We start from the raw sequence: 5,321 nt of genomic DNA, 5'->3' as shown, positions 1-5,321 counted from the left end.
CCGGAGCATCGCACTGGGCTCTCATATATGCGGGTAGTGTGGTGGCATGTCCGAAGAGGCGGGATGCGTCTCCGGGGCGTGGCCCCCCCTCACGGATGACGATGACACGGTAGTAGACGTTCTACGGTAACGATGCGGTGTCAATATTACTAAATACTCGGAGCGCGATAAAATCAAGATTTTTTTTGCACGACGTGGGCACATGTGCTATAGGAACAATGGTATTTTTTCATAATTTTTGGTGATGGAGAAGTAACCAAAAAATTCCCTCTACGCGGATTGCCCTTCGCGCGTCTACGGCTGTGGCCCGCGGCCTCCGGGGGCTAGCATGCCGCCAAATCTTGCGTAGGCGGCCTCTGACAAGTCTGGAAGTGTTGTGGCGGTTGCAAACGCCCGGCACGCGTGTCTGGGGTGTGCCCCCCTCACGGACGACGCCGCCGCTGGCACCTGGAGGGGGGAAACGGACGCGTGGGGTCTACACGGAGGGGATCTTGCTGTGGGTCTGGCCCGGATGTTGCTCCAAAGTGTTCCTATGGGCTGACCTAACACAACCGGGTGGGGAGGTCCACTGGTCAAAGCCCGTCTGTGCAAAGTCAAAGGGCTAGATGCCATGGTCAAATGCTACAGGGTTAGGCGGGGCGGGGGCACTGGGGGGGGGTAGCAATGCCACCGGAGCGTCGCACCATTCCCTCATACATGCGGAGTGGTGGGGTGGCATGTTCGAAGAGGCGGGACGCGTCTCCGGGGCGTGCCCCCCCCTCACGCGCGACGATGACACGGTAGTAGACGTTCTGCGGTAATGATGCAGCGTCAATATTACTAAATACTCGGAGCACGATAAAATAAAGAGTTTTTTTGCATGACGTGGGCACATCTGCTATAGGAACGATGGTATTTTTTCATGATTTTTGGTGATGGAGAAGTATCCAAAAAATCCCTCTACGTGGATTGCCCTTCGCGCGTCTACGGCTGTGGCCGGCGGCCTCCGGGGGCTAGCATGCCGCCAAATCTTGCGTAGGCGGCCTCTCACAAGTCTGGAAGTGTTGTGGCGGTTGCAAACTCCCGGCACGCGTGTCCGGGGTGTGCCCCCTCACGGACGGCGCCGCCGCCGGCACCTGGAGGGGGGAAACAGACGCGTGGGGTCTACACGGAGGGGATCTTGCTGTGGGTCTGGCCCGGATGTTGCTCCAAAGTGTTCTCATGGTCTGACCTAACACAACTGGGTGGGGAGGTCCACTGGTCAAAGCCCGTCCGTGCAAAGTCAAAGCGCTAGATCCCATGGTCAAACGCTACAGGGTTAGGCGGGACGGGGGCACTGGGGAGGGTAGCAATGCCACTGGAGCGTCGCACCGGGCCCTCATACATTCGGGGTGGTGTGGTGGCATGTCCGAAGAGGCGGGATGCGTCTCCGGGGCGTGGCCCCCCCTCACGGACGACGATGACACGGTAGTAGACGTTCTGCGGTAACGATGCGGCATCAATATTACTAAATACTCGGAGCGCGATAAAATCAAGAGTTTTTTTGCACGACGTGGGCACATGTGCTATAGGAACGATGGTATTTTTTCATAATTTTTGGTGATGGAGAAGTATCCGAAAAATTCCCTCTACGCGGATTGCCCTTCGCGCGTCTACGGCTGTGGCCGGCGGCCTCCGTGGGCTAGCATGCCGCCAAATCTTGTGTAGGCGGCCTCTCACAAGTCTGGAAGTGTTGTGGCGGTTGCAAACTCCCGGCACGCGTGTCCCGGGTGTGCCCCCCCTCACGGACGGCACCGCCGCCGGCACCTGGAGGGGGGAAACGGACGCGTGGGGTCTACACGGAGGGGTATTGCTGTGCGTCTGGCCTGGAGGTTGCTCCAAAGTGTTCCTATGGTCTGACCTAACACAACTGGGTGGGGAGGTCCACTGGTCAAAGCCCGTCCGTGTAAAGTCAAAGGGCTAGATCCCGTGGTCAAACGCTACAGGGTTAGGCGGCACGGGGGCACTGGGGGGGGGTAGCAATGCCACCGGAGCATCGCACCGGGCCCTCATACATGCGGGGTGGTGTGGTGGCATGTCCGAAGAGGCGGGACGCGTCTCCGGGGCGTGGCCCCCCTCACGGACGACGATGACACGGTAGTAGACGTTCTGCGGTAACGATGCGGCGTCAATATTACTAAATACTCGGAGCACGATAAAATAAAGAGTTTTTTTGCATGACGTGGGTACATGTGCTATAGGAACGATGGTATTTTTTAATGATTTTTGGTGATGGAGAAGTATCAAAAAAAATCCCTCTACGTGGATTACCCTTCGCGCGTCTACGGCTGTGGCCGGCGGCCTCCGGGGGCTAGCATGCCGCCAAATCTTGCGTAGGCGGCCTCTCACAAGTCTGAAAGTGTTGTGGCGGTTGCAAACGCGTGGCACGCGTGTCCGGGGCGTGCCCCCTCACGGACGGCGCCGCCGCCGGCACCTGGAGGGGGGAAACAGACGCGTAGGGTCTACACGGAGGGGATCTTGCTGTGGGTCTAGCCCGGATGTTGCTCCAAAGTGTTCCTATGGGCTGACCTAACACAACCGGGTGGGGAGGTCCACTGGTCAAAGCCCGTCCGTGAAAGTCAAAGGGCTACATCCCATGGTCAAACTCTACAGGGTTAGGCGGGACGGGGGCACTGGGGGGGTAGCAATGCCATCGGAGCATCGCACCGGACCCTCATACATGCGGGGTGGTGTGGTGGCATGTCCGAAGAGGCGGGACGCGTCTCCGGGGCGTGGCCCCCCCCCCCCTCACGGACGACGATGACACGGTAGTAGACGTTCTGCGTTAACGATGCGGCGTCAATATTACTAAATACTTGGAGCGCGATAAAATCAAGAGTTTTTTTGCACGACGTGGGCACATGTGCTATAGGAACGATGGTATTTTTTCATAATTTTTGGTGATGGAGAAGTATCCGAAAAATTCCCTCTACGCGGATTACCCTTTGCGCGTCTACGGCTGTGGCCGGCGGCCTCCGGGGGCTAGCATGCCGCCAAATCTTGCATAGGCGGCCTCTCACAAGTCTGGAAGTGTTGTGGCGGTTGCAAATGCCCGGCACGCGTGTCCGGGTTGTGCCCCCCCTCACGGACGGCGCCGCCGCCGGCACCTGGAGGGGTGAAACGGGTGCGTGGGGTCTACACGGAGGGGATCTTGCTGTGGGTCTGGCCCGGATGTTGCTCCAAAGTGTTCTCATGGTCTGACCTAACACAACTGGGTGGGGAGGTCTACTGGTCAAAGCCCGTCCGTGCAAAGTCAAAGCGCTAGATCCCATGGTCAAACGCTACAGGGTTAGGCGGGACGGGGGCACTGGGGAGGGTAGCAATGCCACTGGAGCGTCGCACCGGGCCCTCATACATTCGGGGTGGTGTGGTGGCATGTCCGAAGCGGCGGGACGCGTCTCCGGGGCGTGGCCCCCCCTCACGGACGACGATGACACGGTAGTAGACGTTCTGCGGTAACGATGCGGCATCAATATTACTAAATACTCGGAGCACGATAAAATCAAGAGTTTTTTTGCACGACGTGGGCACATGTGCTATAGGAACGATGGTATTTTTTCATAATTTTTGGTGATGGAGAAGTATCCGAAAAATTCCCTCTACGCGGATTGCCCTTCGCGCGTCTACGGCTGTGGCCGGCGGCCTCCGTGGGCTAGCATGCCGCCAAATCTTGTGTAGGCGGCCTCTCACAAGTCTGTAAGTGTTGTGGCGGTTGCAAACGCCCGGCACGCGTGTCCGGGGTGTGCCCCCCCTCACGGACGGCGCCGCCGCCGGCACCTGGAGGGGGGAAACGGACGCGTGGGGTCTACACGGAGGGGTATTGCTGTGCGTCTGGCCCGGAGGTTGCTCCAAAGTGTTCCTATGGTCTGACCTAACACAACTGCGTGGGGAGGTCCACTGGTCAAAGCCCGTCCGTGTAAAGTCAAAGGGCTAGATCCCGTGGTCAAACGCTACAGGGTTAGGCGGGATGGGGGCACTGGGGGGGGGGTAGCAATGCCACCGGAGCATCGCACCGGGCCCTCATACATGCGGGGTGGTGTGGTGGCATGTCCGAAGAGGCGGGACGCGTCTCCGGGGCGTGGCCCCCCCTCATGGACGACGATGACACGGTAGTAGATGTTCTGCGGTAACGATGCGGCGTCAATATTACTAAATACTCGGAGCACGATAAAATCAAGAGTTTTTATGCACGACGTGGGCACATGTGCTATAGGAACGATGGTATTTTTTCATAATTTTTGGTGATGGAGAAGTATCCGAAAAATTCCCTCTACGCGGATTGCCCTTCGCGCGTCTACGGCTGTGGCCGGCGGCCTCCGTGGGCTAGCATGCCGCCAAATCTTGTGTAGGCAGCCTCTCACAAGTCTGGAAGTGTTGTGGCTGTTGCAAACGCCCGGCACGTGTGTCCGGGGTGTGCCCCCCCTCACGGACGGCGCCGCAGCCGGCACGTGGAGGGGGGAAACGGACGCGTGGGGTCTACACGGAGGGGATCTTGCTGTGGGTCTGGCCCGGATGTTGCTCCAAAGTGTTCCTATGGGCTGACCTAACACAACTGGGTGGGGAGGTCCACTGGTCAAAGCCCGTCCGTGCAAGGTCCAAGGGCTAGATCCCGTGGTCAAACGCTACAGGGTTAGGCGGGACGGGGGCACTGGGGGTAGCAATGCCACCGGAGCGTCGCACCGGGCCCTCATACATGCGGGGTGGTGTGGTGGCATGTCCGAAGAGGCGGGACGCGTCTCCGGGGCGTGGCCCCCCCCTCACGGACGGCGATGACACGGTAGTAGACGTTCTGCGGTAACGATGCGACGTCAATATTACTAAATACTTGGAGCGCGATAAAATCAAGAGTTTTTTTGCACGACGTGGGCACATGTGCTATAGGAACGATGGTATTTTTTCATAATTTTTGGTGATGGAGAAGTATCCGAAAAATTCCCTCTACGCGAATTGCCCTTCGCGCGTCTACGGCTGTGGCCGGCGGCCTCCGGGGGCTAGCATGCCGCCAAATCTTGTGTAGGTGGCCTCTCACAATTCTGGAAGTGTTGTGGCGGTTGCAAACGCCCGGCACGCGTGTCCGGGGTGTGCCCCCCTCACGGACGCCGCCGCCGCCGGCACCTGGAGGGGGGAAACGAACGCGTGGGGTCTACACGGAGGGGATCTTGCTGTGGGTCTAGCCCGGATGTTACTCCAAAGTGTTCCTATGGGCTGACCTAACACAACCGGGTGGGGAGGTCCACTGGTCAAAGCCCGTCCGTGCAAAGTCAAAAGGCTAGATCCCATGGTCAAATGCCAAAGGGTTAGGC

Source organism: Triticum aestivum, chromosome 7A (assembly GCF_018294505.1).
Source record: "Triticum aestivum cultivar Chinese Spring chromosome 7A, IWGSC CS RefSeq v2.1, whole genome shotgun sequence".
Taxonomy (NCBI): Eukaryota; Viridiplantae; Streptophyta; class Magnoliopsida; order Poales; family Poaceae; genus Triticum; species Triticum aestivum.
The sequence above is the reverse complement of the archived record's forward strand: the minus strand, read 5'-3'. Positions refer to the sequence as shown.